General features: G+C 40.5%; 1 pseudogene across 1 annotated transcript; it reads right to left on the bottom strand.

Annotated features, from left to right (window-relative positions):
• Nucleotides 1-1,001: 1,001 nt before the first annotated feature.
• Nucleotides 1,002-11,491, bottom strand: LOC103649122 (BEACH superfamily protein pseudogene; annotated as a pseudogene). The gene is made up of 4 exons (NR_161249.1): nt 11,441-11,491; nt 5,302-5,413; nt 1,388-1,594; nt 1,002-1,107 (listed from the first exon to the last, which is right to left on the bottom strand). The product of NR_161249.1 is annotated as a BEACH superfamily protein pseudogene (transcript).
• Nucleotides 11,492-17,836: the final 6,345 nt, after the last annotated feature.

Raw genomic sequence — 17,836 nt, 5'->3', positions numbered from 1 at the left:
AGTGAAAGGGCGAAGTGACTGCGGTCACTTCGACCTTGACAACTGAGGCACATGTGTCAGGATAAGGTGTCAGGTGATCCTCACATTGAATGCGCCCGCGATACGGTCGGTTGGAGAGGCGATTTGGCCAAGGTTGCTTCTCGACGAAGCCTGCCCGAGTTGGGCCTCGGGCGTGCCGAGGGTGCGCCCACTGCCTGAGGAGGTCCTCGGGCGACACGTAACTTCGTCCGGGACTGCAGTTCCCGCCCAAGGCTGGGCTCGGGCGAGGCAAGATCGTGTCCCTTGGGTAGACGAAGCCTTGACCTGAATCGTGCCCATCAGTCTCTGCAGCTTATGCTGATGGTGGTTACTAGCCGTGTTTAGGAGTGTTAGGGATACCCCTAATTACGGTACCCGACAATATGGAAAAAAGTTAATGAGTTAGTTTCTCTTCCAAACAAAACAGATAGACAATAGCTAATACCATATACAATACATCATTTGGTTTAGACAGCAAGCATGACACCTATCAAGAGTACCAGGTAATGTATTTTTGAACTTAAGAAAAATATACCGTGTCAAAAGTAAAAGACTTATCCATCACAATTAAATATTAATGAGTACAAAACATGTAGGTCCAAATTCCTTGAAATTGAAAATAACATCTATAATATACTGAAATTAGGGATTTTCTAGAATTCATGTGCCTAAATTTGAATATAAATGCATACTGCGAAGCGAGTTGTGGGGAGATAATAAAATTTTGCTTACCTGAATATATGAGGTACCACAAGAAGTTCCAGTGTCTCCCAGCTTAGCTCTTCAAGAGATCTATCACCACTCTCAATAGAATCTTTGTCAAACTCGTCACTTGAGTTATTATCCTATAATAAGGGTACTTGTTAGGGATCCATACATACAGTAGAGTAAAACCCATAAAGAGATAAATTGAATAGGGGGACATAGGTGAACCCTACAATTTTGTATGGATTAATCATATAGCACAAGGAAAACATTAGATGGGATAGGAAATGTAACATGTATGCGAAAGCTAGCACATCATCACCTTCAAGTTATGAAGCTGGGCTACATAACTGTACGCAGAAGTTGTTCTTTGCAATGCTAAGCCTATTAGGGTTGAATTTGCAAACAGAAGATGGCCAAAGTCAGAATATAAAGAAAACATTATGTGAAGTAAATTGACCTCGATTGTTTGAGAAAATCTATTTTATATTGAGAAAGCTAGATATACCCTGTGTATCTGAGAATAGTAAGGTTTTTACTAACACAATTGTAAAGCTAAATTAACTGTCATTAGAAAAGCAACAGAACTATCCTGGTAGACAAACAATCCATCCTCAAGAAAACTATTATTACAAATATAACTAACATCAAGAGGAACTGTTACCTTTGCCCATGGAGGGAGAGCAACATCGCCTATAAGTTCCCCATCCTGCTTGACACCAAGATGATATGAATTTGAATTTTCAAGAAACTCTGGCATGTAAAAGAATTCTGGAATAAGCTCTTTGACGTCACTTGTATTTGATAATCTATTTATGTAAGCGCTCTCAATGCTTTGGAACAAACGATCTGCATGGTCAAACTTGCCACCCTGCACAAGTGTCAGATAGACATAAATGTAAATAATATGATAAGATCCCTTATTTTGAACTGTGGTGAAATACAACAAGAGAAATTATGTATTGACAAATTCATGAATAATGTTTTGAAAATAATAGCTATGTGCTCGAATTTTAAGGAAACAGTGATAGCTATGAGCAAAATGACAACATGAAAATTTAGATACAGAGATGTAAATGGCTCGAGCCTAAGCATGTAATGAAGAACGATTCCCATGCTAGAGTAGTGAGATCCGTAATAAAAACTTTAGAAGCCTAACCATGGTTGTAAAAGGATTACGCTAGACGACCGTTGAACCGTTGAGACTGGTGCTTTATAATAGTAAAGAAGTAATTATCACAGCAACATCCGGATAGTCGCTTATCCCCTCAACTGGCTAAACCCCATCATTAGTTTCCCTAAGATTCTCCTACAGACAATGCCACGTCAATGCATCTAAACGAATTTCTGAAGGCATGTAGATATGGACAATATGATTAAGAAAACAGGAAGATTCATCCTTGCCTATCAGTGAGACTTGTACTTACAAGCAACTGAGACCAAAATCAGGGGGTGCACAAATCGCATAGGCAGGGCTGGGAAAATCAAAGCAGCAGACCTGAAATCTCAGGCGCACGCGAAGGGATCCGCCAGATCGTACCAGATAGTAGCTCTCGAGGTCTGGGGAATGGCGGATGCGAGCGAGGCAGCGGTTGGGCAAGGCGAAGGTGTGCCCGTGTGGAGCAGCGGTGGAGGGATCCGGTCCCACTCCTTCATGGCGACGTCTAGGTCCTCCATGTCGGGGACCATGCGGTCTGTGGCTCACCTCATCCCCCGCACCCGTGTCATCGAGAAACTTCCCGAGAGGTGTGCGCCGTCGCCGACACCAAGTGGGAGGAGCGATCGAGAAGGGGGGACAGGGAGGAGGTGCCAGGGTTTAGGGTGAAGCATAGTACCTCGGAGATGGTCTCGCTCGCCATGTGCATCGCCGCTACAAGATAAGATCGTCGATGAGGTGGGAAGTGGTGGTAGATGGAGCGGGTCGTGCCGTCTCCGACACCACACGCATCGCCGCCGCCAGTTCCACCTTCCTGTGCCGAGTTGGGTGACTGAGGAGAGGGGAGACGGGCGAGTGGAGATCATGGTGGGACGGACGCATGACCAAGAGGAGCCAGCGGTTCTACGTCGTTGACTTGCGAGGTGTGGAGGCATGGAGGAGAGATGGGTCTGAGAAAGCCTAGAAATAGATAAAAGCTCCTTCGTGTAGCAGGAAAGAACATGAGTGCTATTGGTTAGAAGGAACGAGTTGTGTTTGTTGAATGTGTTGGTCAGAGTTCGATCCCTATGTGGTGTCTTTTTTGGCCATTTTATTGGCTGGATGGATGGTGGCAAAACCAGGGGAATGGGAAAGGGAGGGAATGGGAATGGCATCGAGCGCGAGAGAGGGGACGGGGAATGGGAAAGGAAAGTAATGGGAATGTCAGTCGTCGCGAGAGAGGGGAATGGGAAAGGGAGAACCCCTTGCTGCCTTAATAAGTAATAGAGATATTGCCAGAAATTTTGGGAGAAATAACAACATTAGACCCTATCATTTTCACTGCTTCATCTACAGATTGGTCTTCTCCAGCCAGCAACTTGTTCTAGTTTTTGAGCTGAGCAACAATAGCTGAATATACCAAAATGAAGCTAATGATAGTTAGAGAATTGAGAAGGTATATATAATGATGTACACTTCACTGAACAACAAAGAGGTATATATACAATGAGGTTGTGAGAAGCTCAAATCTCAACAAACAAATAAAAGAAACACATGGTGGATTTGAAACATGGAGCCTAAGCTTCTGAGAGGATGGCAGAAAACTGCTCTCAAGACTGTTCATTAGCTAAGAAATTAGCAACTTGAAGTTCTAAGAGTGTGCTTAACACGGTTCAGGGTTAATCAACTTTTAAAATGAGAGCAGTTAAAAGGACAAGACAAGAATATAGTACCCACACAGTTTTTAGAATGGGTGATCAGGAGTTGACAGACTCCTGACTTTTAGTAGAGAAGTAATATCGTGTACACCTCATACCAGAAATATTTGTGAGCTTAAACCCAAGTTATTTTGTTGCCCTGAATGATGTTTTGTTGGAGATACAAGACTGTTGCCACATAATAATGACAAGAACAAATATGACTTAAATTATAAGAATAGTTGTCAAAAGAAAAATCCATATAATGACAGAACCAACAATAGTTTATTTCTCATTCACAAAGTGAGCATTAGGTAAAATATTGTTCATTCAGAAAATAAATTCTAATAATGTCCTTTTGCACTAAATCATATTGATTAATGCTCAACTTGCCCAAGAGTCTTTTGAGAGACATAAAAGCTAACTTATTTTAAAATCAGTAAAGGTTATCTCTAATGAACTTCCACCATGCAACAACAACGCAACGTGTTCAAGGGAGGAAAACACCAACACAACTGAAAAATAGCCCAAGTGCAATGGCTCAACACAAATTGCTTTTGCAAACTCTAACATAATAAGTTTAAATTTTCCCTAATCCTTTCTTAATTGGACTTGATGAACAATTTTGATGTTTCACTTAGAAATATGATTACCTCATTGAGGTAATAAACCTTGTGTGCCTTGAAAGCCTTGGTCGGGAACTCGGGATGAATTGTGTGGTGGTCCTTAGGTTCCATGCTCTGATGACCAGCCTGCGGATCAGCAAAACCAACACGTTAGCTAGTAAATCAACAGCTAAGAGCTAGCAGAGATACACTCGCAGATGCAAATTTGACTATAAACTAAGCGTCATAGGAGGTTACTGGATCTAGATCACTCGGATCCAGCGAACTCATCATTCCAAGAAGAATATTCTAATTCATCAAGGACCCTGTATGATAGTGCCAATGTTCGCAAGCCCGCCCCACCACATTCATTCAGGTGCCTAGTTGTATCAACTTCATACATCCTTCCATTTTTTGCCAGCCTATCAAATATGATGCTGCTTGGTTGGAACAAAGAACAATCAAGGATAGGCAAGCTGAAGCCAAAAAAAGTAGTGGCATTGAAAAAGATAGAACAAACAGGCTAAGCATGTTGCCATCACTAAGTAATCAGGTGTGCAATTTGCTTCTTAACATTTTTAAGCCAATAAAAAATTCAAAATCTGAGTGCAAATGGCTTGATGTACATGCTTAGCCAAAAATAATTCCAAAGAGAATCACAAGTTTTTTTAAAAAACGGTACATATCCTACCTGTCTGCGCCCAAAATAGAAAATGGTAATGGATCAAAATAACTGCATTGATCATGTCATATATCAAGCTACCAACAAGCCCAATGCTGACACTGTCACCTCTGTATCTATATCTAAATGTGCCTTCTTTAAAAAATAAAACAGTAGAGATCAAATGCCATGTAGATATGGATATTTAAATTCAGAAAGTGACCTACAACATAGCAAGCATTTTAATAGCCACCCATTAGATGGACGCTTGGGTTCCTACTAAATAAGAAAAAATAACAACAAACCACAACAGCATATTGGTTCAGATGCTGTCAGGAATAGTCCATTATGCGGATGCAACCAAAGAAAACATCAAGATTTTGACCATCTTCATTCTGGTTAATGTACCGGTTTTATCAGACAAAATTGTATGAACCCGGCCAAGTTCCTCATTGGCTCATTCAAGTTTGATGTACGCACCTGAGTGGTATTGCCGATCTCCTCATCAAACATATGAATATCCCAGTTAATGATATGTGCTTGCAACGCCTTCACAAGTTCAACCGAGACATACAATATTGGAATTAGATACCTATAAGGAATGGGAGCCACGATTAGATGGAATATCCTAGAAAGAGCAGGCATGATGGATCATCTAGCTTATTGCTTTCCTGTGACTGCAAGTACCACCAGTGGGGAAAATCTAACTTGATCCTCACAACGAATCCAATTGATGAGTATTATGGGTCGTCTAAAGCTGGTTAGAAGTTGCATTTTGCAGAAATGCTCCATAAAAGACATAGCAACTCTCCACCGTGTAATGGCAGTCTAAAAAGCATTATTGTGGTGGCAGTAGTGAGCAGCTACAGTTATTGTGGACGCTACGAAGTGTTCCCTACCTTGCACATTCACAATAGTAATCATTCTAATAGGATATATCCATAACTCATGAGCAAAGCAAAAATATGAAATTGAGCCAAGTTTGCAGTTTTACTGTGACCGAGCAATCGAAAATGGGAGACGAAAAACAAGCAGCTGACCTCCAAGATGGTTGTTTTCTGCGCGAACTGCAGCGGCCTCGACGACGGCAATCAAAGAAACACTAAAACAGGATGCAATGTGCTTTGGGGAATGGTGAAGCAACCTCAAACAAATAGAACCTTGCCATCACAATCTTCTTCTAAGCACTCAACACCAATCATGTCATCCCCTGCATTCAGCACATGTTGGTAGAGGTGAATGGGGCCATCTGCACACAATTAGTAATAGCCAACAAAACTACGACCAGTGGATACAGAAATACCCCCACCTTGCTCAAGAGCTCAAGCTGTTCATCAAGTATGTAAAAGCTCACATTAGGTCCTTCTTCAAGCGTCGGCAAATTCTCGAGTCAGTCAATCACCCGTTACAGATCAGTGTACAGCTAGCATGATACATTAGACTTTATGGCAAGAACATAACATCAACATCCAATTGCAGGTCCAGAAATATAATAGAATAGCCCAGTTGAAAAAGGGTAAAAAGCGCTATTTATCAATTTCTAATACGCCTGCTGTAGAAACTTGTTACAATACCCACTCATAGTTTCTTATTCCATTATTGGAATAAAAAATTAAATAATCGACTAACCTTAGTCCTAAAAGTCCCATAATCATCTAACACATGTGTTCTCTAGTTCTAGCAAATGCTATTAAACCTAGAACTGCGTCATAATTCGAGGTCCCGCCAAACAACAACACATAGATATGTTGTGGCGGAACTGCCCAAATTATTCCGACTTAAGTGCCTAAGTCCCGCCTTAGAGGCTAGACCACACTTAAATGGGAATAACCCGTCAATCCCTCGGATCTAGTCCGACGAGGCCACTAACAGGATCAAGTACCACAATCTCACTCGAAGGTGAGTCACAGAGCAAATACAATAAAGCATAAAACCATACATTAAGGAGTATTAAATTATTACATCACCATCGGAGTTTTGCAAAAGTAGTCATCATTGTTCGAAGTGCAGCAGAATAAAACTAACGATAGATAACTGGAGGGATGGGGAAGCCTGTCCCATCACTCCTCATGCTCCTCCTCAGCCGAGGCAGGGTCCCACTCGACAGTCCACCCCGGTGGCAAGATGGACGGCCAAGTCACTCCAGCAACCATGTCCTCTAAAGAACCTGTAAAATTATGCCACAAGCAAGGCTGAGTATACTAATACTCAGCTAGACTTACCCGGTGTGAGGAGTCTACTCCTCTACCTCTAGACATGCAGCTGTTTGGCTGTGGGGGTTTGGTTGCCAAAAGCACTAGCTGAGTTTCTAAGTCAAGTTTTAACTTTGCCAATTTAAGTGTGACTCTCTTAAGGCTAAATGTGTACTATCTACTCATACATAGTAGCAAACATTTTTAGCAATCAACATCTTGTATCAACTCATCATATTTCCACTTGTTACTCAATGCAGTACAATGGATCAAGCAGTCTCATTAGCTGCGAGAAGCAGACGATTCGAATAGAGTTTTTATCCTTGCAAGGTAAACCTAAACACACGACATGCAGGGGCACTCCGTCCCCACACACATCAACTGTCCCCATCGATTCCCCGTCAGCAGATCAGGGCTCACCGCCTTGGCGTACAATGCCTCACTGACCCCGACTGCCGTCGTGCAGTGACCGCACTTGTACCCACCATAACCGGAATGGGAGACCACGTCTCAGGTCGCGTGAGGGGTAAAGTCCACTGCCAGGTTCAATCAAGTACTAGGCTTACCGATTTACCATATTTCTCGGTATGTGTTTAGTACGTTCAAACGCTTGACACAGGTATCCGCACGTTAATCCTTATTCCAATTTCCCATCTCGTAGACAACCAATCCTCATGGATTGTTGTCCACAGACTAGTATCATGATGATATGAAAGTGGGTACAACCAATTCCTGATCTCGCGCGAGTGCTAGAAAAATCACTCGACTTCTACCGAGATCCTTATTAATAAAGCAGCTACTCGACCTAGCATACTAGTATTCATCTCAATAGGATTCCTGAGATCATGCAACTAGGGTTTCAAACAACTCCTACACTTAAGTGCACATTCAATCCTACAATCATTAAGTGTAAAATAGCATAAATAACAGGTTATGCATAAACCGGGGCTTGCCTTCCAAAGCTGTGGCAGGCAGATCCTCTGGTGCAGGCTCTGGTGCTGGATCCGGGGCTACCTCCTGAGCAGCTCCTTGCTCCGGCACGAGGACGTACTCTCCGTCAGCGAGGTTACAGTCTATCGAAATGCAATGAATATGTATGTCATGATTATGCAGGATTTAATAACATTATGCTAAAGGAAGAAAAACTAAGTTAATGAGTAACTTAGGGTTTCTTGGTCATACGTGGCTTTTAGTGGTTTATGCGTATCACTCTAGGTTTAGGTTTTGTTAGGGATAAACATAGTGGATTGGTATTTCCTTCATATATTTCAGTGGACAATTTACAAAGGGTTTTAGGATGACACTAATTTCCACTATTCATTTTCCTTTCTTTATTTTCTATTTATGACTTCTAGTGGAGGTTTGAACTACAACAGTGGTTTAACTTTTTCCAAAACTTTTGTAAAAATTACAGTGGGTTGCCATTGGTCACTATATCCCATTCTAGGAAGTTGAGGTTCAAAATAAAAAGGCTATGCTTTAGACAAAAATAACAAAAGTTGTGTAAATGGGCCACTTTGTACTACAACTCTTAACTAGGGGTGGGTTTTGTCCTAAGGGTTATTTTTGTTGGTATCTAACAGTAATAATAAGCTTCTGTGCCAAAAATCACAGAAAGCTAAGGGGTGGTTATGTAGTTGTGATTTTCCAAAGTTTTAATGCCCAAAAGGCACTTTCCACTACCTTGTTGTTTGAAAAATGTCAAACAGCAGATTTCATATTTTTCCTATGTTCTTCATAACAAAAAATTAACTATCCCAAGGGTTGGGGTGTTTTCACCTTAGGGTTATTTTTGTAGGGTTTTTCTAAGTTTTCCTTGTTTTCTTAAAATAAAAGGTATCATAATTACTTTATACTAAACCAGGGTATAATAAATTTTTCTAGTAAACTATACTGAATAAGTACCCTAACAAAAATAGGGGTGCCCCCTGGTTCTTTATTTAAATCACCTTTCTTATTTTCTTTAACCTTAAGCATAATGTAAAATAAATGGCAAACTCTACCTTAATGGGGTGTACAGAGAGGTTTATCATTTTTAAACAGGTTAGTAGGTGGTCATGTACTTCTCCAAATTTTCTTAACCTCAGTTAAATAGTGCACCTATTTTTCTTCCTATTATTTAGCTTTTGGCCAAATCAGTATTTAATTCAGAACCCTAAAGTTTTCTGTAGCATATATAGGGGTTCTATATTTTTCTTCAGTAGTTTATATTATTTGAGATCTGACAAAATTGGTTTGACTCAATTTGGATGAATAAAACAGAAGATATGAATTATTCAAGTGCTGTTTAAATTTTAAATCAGATTTAATTAAAGGTTTCCTGGAAAACCACTTTGCACCGAAGTCCTCGGGTTATTTCCAAACTAACTCTCTCAGTTATACCCCCGCGCTACTATTCATCTGAGTCACTGACATTGCGCGAAACCCCCTGGCTTTCTCTTCTTCTCCCCCGCGGTCCCTCAATAGGTTTAAACAGTACCCGCGAGAAAGAAAAGGGTGGCGCGGCTTACCGGCGGCGAGAGGGGTCCGGCGAGGGGCGGGGTTGGCTCCGGGAGGTTCTGGCGGTCACAACGGTGTACGGCTCGACGGCGGGGATGGCCGGAATCACCCGGTCCACGTGCGCAGGCGGGTGCTCTCGTCGGCGGCGGGTGTGCCGGCCAAACCACGGCGACCTAGTCCAATCCAATGGCACAGTGAGCTTCACAGGGTGACGTAGAGGCTATGTGCACAAGGAATCGAAGAATGGAGCAGAGGATTACCCGGTCTACGCTCGCCGGTGGTCGGGTGGAATCCGGCGACCGTGGACTGGCCTCTCCGGCGAAGCAAACTCCGATTCCTCGCTCGGGGAGCTTCACCGAGGTGTGCACAGTCTTCTCCGAGGGTCGGACGGGGTTGGGAAGGGTTCTGTTGGCCGGTCTACGGTGGCAGGGGGATCGGGCGGCCGCGGACACGCCGTGCACGGGCAAACGCCGGTGGGTTTGGGCTCCGGTGAGGTCGAGTGCGTGCGGAGGGGTACGGTCAAGGTCCCTGGGGGCTTTATAGGCGCGGGCGCGGGCGAGGGCCATGGCGCCGGCTTGGCTTTGGCGCGACGCGGGGCACGCGGGGGCGCGCGCGGGCGTGCTCTGGCGAGCTCAGAGCGCGTCGAACACGTGGCTCTTTGCTTCTGCCCGTGTTCTTCTCTCTGCTGAGCGGCCAAAACGTACGAATCTTTCCCTAGAGCCTATGAGAGATCTCTTCCCTGCACCTAGAGCTACCTAGTTCATGTGAGTTCCAAGGGTAGATGTGGTCGGGTTAGAGAGATATGAGGGTGGGAAGTCGGCTATGCCAGATATGTCCAAACCGAGACAAAAATGGTGCCAAGTCGTATCAAACGTCTTAGGGTAGGTGTCAACTTTTTCCAGGGCATTCTAGGGTTAATTTGGCGCCACTTTGTCAATTGGGTCGAAGTGTTTTGAAGTTTGAATGAGGGTGAACATGTGTGATCTTTGGCCAGAGGTTAGTTTTGGACTTAGGCATTTTCTGATTTTTCTTTTGTGCTCAAACCTTTGGTGAACTTTTTGGGGCTTTTCTGAAATCTTTTTGGGGTTACTTTCTTACTATTATTTGTAGGTTATTAAGTGCACTACAACTTTTATATTTGGCTTAAGCCATGATCATAAGGTTTTCATGACCTTTTGGTCCTACTTACATCTAGGGTTCCCATTGTCCAAAGGGGTTTGCTTAAGGGTTTTGGGCAATTCTCCCCTTTAGATGTGCATGACAAGTTAGGGTATGATATCCAAGATGGGTTGCACTTGCTTAGGACCTTGAATTCCAAGTTTGATGTACTTTGCTCAAACTAACCCACATGTGATAGTAGGTTAAATGGGGTAGCCCTGGGTGGAGTAACACTAGGGGTGTTACATATGTATCTAATCTAAAATTCAAAATTATAAATTGGAAACTCTAAAGTTCATGTACAAATTAAGATGTATTCCTAAAAATGGTGTCATAAATGAAAACACGAAAATTTGCTAGTGGCGATACCTCAGGAAAACTCCAGAAGACACCCCACGTAAGGAATAATCTGGATCCAATATGTGGAAGAGTTGTAGAGACCGGATACCTCACCAACCCTATAAAGAAGACAAACTTATCAGAATAGTGACAAAAATGCGACCATAAGTAACATTTATGTAATTATACACCTGTGTAAGAGCCTATGGTACTATATCTGCCCTTTTTTGTACACATAAATCTAGTTGATTAGCGGTTCTTCCTACCAAGAACCACTTGTAGTATCCTTACTTAAATTTAAACAGTAATAATCATTCTAATAGGATATATCCACAACTCATGAGCAAAGCAAAAATATGAAATTGAGCCAAGTTTGCAGTTTTACTGTGACCGAGCAATCGAAAACGGGAGACGAAAAACAAGCAGCTGACCTCCAAGATGGCTGTTGTCTGCGCGAACTGCAGCGGCCTCGACGACGGCGTAGAAGACCTTATGCACGCTGTCCTGCAACGTCAGGAGCACGTTGTACAGCACCGGTGCCGTGCAATCAAAGAAACACTAAATCAAGCAATTAAATATTTCATAATATTTAACAAGAATTAGTGGCGAACTGGTAGAAATATTTTTTAGTTCTCATAGGCAGTTCAGGAGGAAGTAATGTGTTTTCAAAGTTGAAGCTCATAATGGTCGGAAGGATAATCATCATGATGCTATAGTAAGCTAAGACAACAATGGCGGAAAGTTAAAGGAAGCACTGAAATCACCAATGCTTCAGCTTATGGATTTTCTTGACCTCATACCTTGTGTGGACCAAAATATAGATAAAAAGAACTTAAGAACTTAACTATGCAACATCACATAATAAAGAGCTGAATGCAACCAACAAAGGAAGCATTTTAAATAGTAATCTATGAATCATGGCATCATTGGAGTGCATGGATGCCTTCTCTCCAAATAAAATAGCAACAAGGTTTGGACAAGGTCCTGTTTGTACAACCCTGCTAAGTACAATACATTGAAGACCAAAAACTACACTTCATCAGCTATGATAAGCAAATCAAGTGTATATACACGGATTGGAAACACAGTCTTACCGGTAGGAAATCAAATTTGGACAGGATTTATACAATGTTTTATTAGGAAATAGGTAAATGTCTGTGTGTTGCAATGGAAAAAATAAATACTATGATAATATATGTATGGACAACAAAAGATATTACAAACATGATGTTCAAAATCTCAATATTGTACGATCTCGACAATGTAAATCAGCTAATTATTAACAACAAACAAAACAAATAGACAATAGCTTGTGTACGTACAATAGCAGGAAGGCTAGATGATTCATATGCAGAAACTAAAGTCTCATCCAAGTCAAGCACTACCTGAACAGACAACTCTAATGTTGTGAGAATATCAGATGCGTAAACATAAGAGACAAATGTTTAGTCTGACTTCATTTCAAGGAACTTAAGTAGTAATGGTTAGCAACGATATGACTTCCAGTTTTAGTTTCGGCTCCTTTTATGAGAAGCTATAAGCTTCTTTGCCGATCCAAACTATCAGAAATCCAACTATGGGCATACCTTACAGTATAACAGCCTGTGTACTGGATCAGCTGATAAGATAATATATATGTCATAATCCAGCTACAATCAAGATGTTTTTAACAATGATAGAAGGTTATCTACTCACCTACACAGAATGACAGGGAACCAGTATTCTGGAACTATGTCCCAAAGCTTCACTTGAAGGCCACCGGAAACATATCACCGCTAGTTTGGAAAGGAGATGATAATGTAGCAGTAAGTATGTACTACTAAAACGATCAAGGCCTTATTTTGCAATTGCAGGGCAACTAATTGCCCATGCTATTAACCAACTCATCGGGGAAGGACTGCTATATAGTCCAAATACTAATTATTCTATAACCAAAAATCAACAATACTACCTGAACTAAACCACCAAACCTCTGTTAGCCTTAAATCAGCCACTCCAACTAATCCCAATCATCCCCAAATACCGAAGCATAATCCAATGTGATCAGCACGTCCAAGTCCAAATACTATTTGATTGAAACCCTTCTACTCCTACTTCACAAAGGCACCGTTTCCCCACCCCGGACATCTCAAAAGCTCAACCGAATCGAATAAAAAATCGAAGCTCCGTACCATGAGGCGGCCCACGGGCTCAGGCGCAGGTGTCTGGGCAGGTGCCGCGTTAGCTGGGATCTCGGAGCGGAGCGGCATGAAGGCCACCTCCGGCGATGGGTTCGAGGCCGCGGGCCCAGAGAGGAGCGGGTACCGAACGCCAACGAAGGAAAGAGTTGGGCGCAGGACGGCGTGCCCCGAAGGATCTGAAGCAGAACCTGAACAACACTACTACAAATCGTGTTATATGAGATGGTTAATTTTTAGTTATTAAGACGCTTATGAAGTGTCCAAATTTGATGGAGTCGCAAAAGATGTTCCGTTTTTAAGATGGTTATAAACCGTCTTAAAAGATATTAAATAAGACATTTTTAAATTTATAACCGTCTAAAAAAGGAATTTGTTAAGTCATTTTGTCCAATAAACCGTCTTACATTAGGTTTTGTTTAAGACACTTCTTCTAAAAAACTGTCGAAAATACGAACATTATAAGTCACAAAGTATTTATCAAACTGACTAGAATATCCTATAATAATAGACACTCGCAATAGAAAAACCATCTTATTTAGAAGACTGATATTGGACATTTTAAAAACCGTCTTATTTAGGAGACTGATATTAGACGTTTTGAGAAATATCTTATTAAGATTTGAAACGACTTACTTGGCAGTATATTCTTCAATTACCACATTATAATAATTTAAAAGAGAAAAATACATACACATATATTTAATAACACTATAATTAATATAATATAGATAAATAACATTCAACATCTCATAAATAAGCATTGTCAAATAACTCATACATAAGTGTACTCTAAATTTAAACTTGCTCATCAACTGTTTGTGCTAACATTGAGCCTAACTAAGTATATAACTTGATGAAGTCCATGAAAGGGCAAATACAACTTGATGAAGTCCATGATCTTGTTGGTCTCCAGATCGATCTTGATGGTGTCGTTGGCCTTGATGAGAGGGTCGGGGTAGCGCATGGTGCGGCCATCGTAGGTATTCAGGTATGGGATGCCTTTCTGGCCAAACAGAACAGACCTCACCTTGTAGAGCTTGAACTGCACACAAACCAATAGAAAAACAGTGAGCATTTCACAGGCGTACTATGAAAGGGCATGGGAATTTCCAGTGATGTAAATGGATAGATAGACAGAGCAACATCTATTAATAGTCCTAACGATTGTAGCACATGACATTTTCAATGCAAGACTTTCATGCACACAACATATATGGACAATATAGCAAGGATAAAGTACACAGATCTACTAATGAAAAATAGCAAACTCACACAACTACCAAGATCATCATGCTCAACTAGAACAATGAGAGATGATGTGTTAAATTGGCTAGCATTGCAAGCACGTTGTGCTGTTCCAAGACTTGACACAGTTTGTCAGGTGATATTCTTGGATCCATGACCTCAAAGAATACCTCACAAAGAGTTGATATGTGCATATAAGACCCTAATTACAGTTAACAGTGGAAAGTACGATGATCAATTAAATGGTACAGCAGGCTAACCATATTGGTCTCGACCGAAGCTGAGTCCACTGTAATCTGCTCGATTTTCTTCAGTCCCTCTAAGAAAATGAACCCAACAAGACATAAAAGCTTCAATACCCAAACTATACACAAACAGAACTAACGTTAAGTTGACAAGCAAGCCAATTTGCAAACATCGTCAGTTGTGGTTATCTAAATGAAAGTGAATTTTGGTTTGGAAACGGAAGTACGAAACCTGCCAAAGCTTTAGCCTTTTTGTGGTCATCCGCAAGCTTTCCCACAGTGTCACGAACGGCAACATGAGCAGCAGCACAAAGAACTCCCACGTGTCTCATTCCACCGCCTAGGGTCTTCCGGAGAATTCTGGCCTGAAGGTTTGTTCAGATTACTACTATTACTTGATCTCTACAATTTTTTTCCTTCAATGAAGTTGCATCTCTGCAGTTTAAACTTGGAAATCGATTGATCTGACCTTGTCAATGGATGCCTTTGAACCAACAATCACAGATCCGACGGGTGCGCCTAACCCTTTCGATAGGCATACCTAGTTCCGGAGAAAATAATCACCAGTCATATGTTAGCTACAACCAAACATATGCAGGCTGTATATCGAGCACAATGACCAGCAAATCGAAACATACCAAAACTGAATCAGCAGCTTTCACGAGTCTATCTACAAGAACTCCAAGTGCCTGGTACAATGGACAAGATGCTTTGATAAGAGGCTAGGACGCTCTGGACAGATGTTTAAAAAGTGAGAATAGCTGCTAGTATGCTCCATGCTTAGACATATGGTTGTGGTTCATCATTCAGATGTCAGCCCTTTAAAATTTTCATCTCCGAAGACAGAACAGTGAAATATACAGTCTAACTGGTCGTTTTACTAACTTTGTTGCAGATAGTATCAGAAGCAGATATAAATAAAATCACAGTACAGCACATGCATGTACCATACTACTCACTGCAGACGCATGGAAGATGCGAGCTCCATCGATATGAAGCTTCAAGCAATGGGTACTTGAAGATGTAACCAAATAAGCTGTTCAAGAAGATTAGCTGAGGAATGAACTGGTACTTGTTTCGAATGAGTACATGTAGAAAAAACCATAATATAATAATTGCAACATGTTGTTAAAGGACTGCTTCTTCACAATTGTTGTAGATTCTTGTCAGGAATGAACCGGTACTTGTTTCAAATGAGTACATGCAGAAAAACCATAATATATTAATTGCAACTTGTTGTTAAAGGACTGTTTCTTCACAATTGTTGTAGATTCTTGTCTCCAAATGGAATGTCATATTGTCTGCTAAAATAAAAAGTGAATAAACTTACCACACATTAATACTGTTCCTAATTTTTTTTGCAATGAAGTAACTAATCACAATCCCATGGTTCTTGTAACGCTTATCCTGAAGAACCTTCTTTATGGCAACAGTCTCACCCGTCTCCAAACACTTAACCTATGAACAAGTGAAATGGCATCTGATTAAGAAAGGTGATTTATAGCACGCAAGATATGAAGATCTAAAACATGTGCAGCGCGTGGAAAGCAACACCACAGACAACTACATAATAGTACATATCAAAGTCAGTCACAAGTTATTGCAAATAACCTGGAAGACAATCCCAAAAGAACCTTGACCTACAATGCGCGCTCAGCCATGTAGCTCACTGTCTGCAAATGCAACCAATAAATACACATTATCATACAAAAAGAACCTGACAAAATTGATCATAACTCCACAATCTTATAAGTTTGCAGACTAAAAACATGATCAAATGCACTAAAAATAGCACATTAAATTATGGTCTTGGCTCTCAATTATTAGATTCAGACATGCACAAAAACATGTAGACAGCAGCACAACGATTAATTGTTTTATTCATAACTCACAAAATATGCATCCAAAAATAGTAAACTAGGACTTTCTGGAAAGCTTAGAAAGTCCTCTATAACTCTTATATTATCATCACAACATGATTCAACAGTTTGAATGGTCAAACAGTGCTAAACTTTAATTCTGTCCAGATTTGGACAGAATTCGGCTCTTCACTTCAAAAATCCATAACTGGAGTTTCATAAATCCAAATCAGGTGATCCTAGACTTTTTAGAAAGCTAATAGAATTGTCTATAATTCATTTATAATCATCTCAAAGTGATTCAATGTGTATCGAAGTCAGTTAATACAAACAAACATTGCTGTCCAGATTTGGACAGATTCAGAGATACTAACTCAAACAGCTGTAACTTAATTTATAGATCACCAAAAAGGGTGATCCAAAATTTTGTGGAAAGCTTAAGAAAAGTACTACAACTCTCCTATAATTACTAAGAGCTAATTCTCAGTTTAACTTGGACAAACAAGGTCATTTTCGAAATCAGTACAGAATCTGGACAGATTCTAAAACTGGACTTGGAAAAATCATAACTCCTAAACTACTGAACCTATGGTCATGAAATTTTTACACAAGCAAGATAAAAAGATTATCTACAAGTTTTATATATAACACTTCTACAGAAAACACGGTTTACTTTACTTAACTAGCCACGTAATAAAATTGGACATGCAGTCTAAACAGCAAGAACTCTAACTTAGATCTTATTTAACTTCTACACTTATCATGCTTTTAACATTTAGAACACTCAACACTTTATCTTTAGTAGAACTAAAACCACATAATACAACAAGGCATTCATGTCACCCTACATTAAAAATTCACTCAACCACCAATAAATCTTGTCGGCAAAGCGCTATAAGTACTAAACGTTGTTTTTACATTATTAACTTGATCACTCAATTCATATACAATAACCAAATCATTTATACTTGAGAAATACCCTTACCAAAGTACTCTACGTATAATCCACTTAAAAGCATCATGCATATCTCTAATTAGTTTCATAATACAATACATACTCGCCTTAATTCTAACTTATGCCATATCACACAATGGCATACATATTTATCGACACACTCTTCACACCATAAACTACATTTTAACTTAATCTTTATTATCGAACGACGCATCTCCTTTATTTTTCTCATCACCTCGCACATACAAACACATCATCAACTAAATCACAATGAGTAAAATACACATCAAACAACCTGGCAGAATCAAACTCGGGTCGCATGTCGTCTATTCGCTCAGACATT

The sequence above is a fragment of the Zea mays genome, chromosome 2 (assembly GCF_902167145.1).
Source record: "Zea mays cultivar B73 chromosome 2, Zm-B73-REFERENCE-NAM-5.0, whole genome shotgun sequence".
NCBI lineage: Eukaryota > Viridiplantae > Streptophyta > Magnoliopsida > Poales > Poaceae > Zea > Zea mays.
The sequence above is the reverse complement of the archived record's forward strand: the minus strand, read 5'-3'. Positions and strand labels throughout refer to the sequence as shown.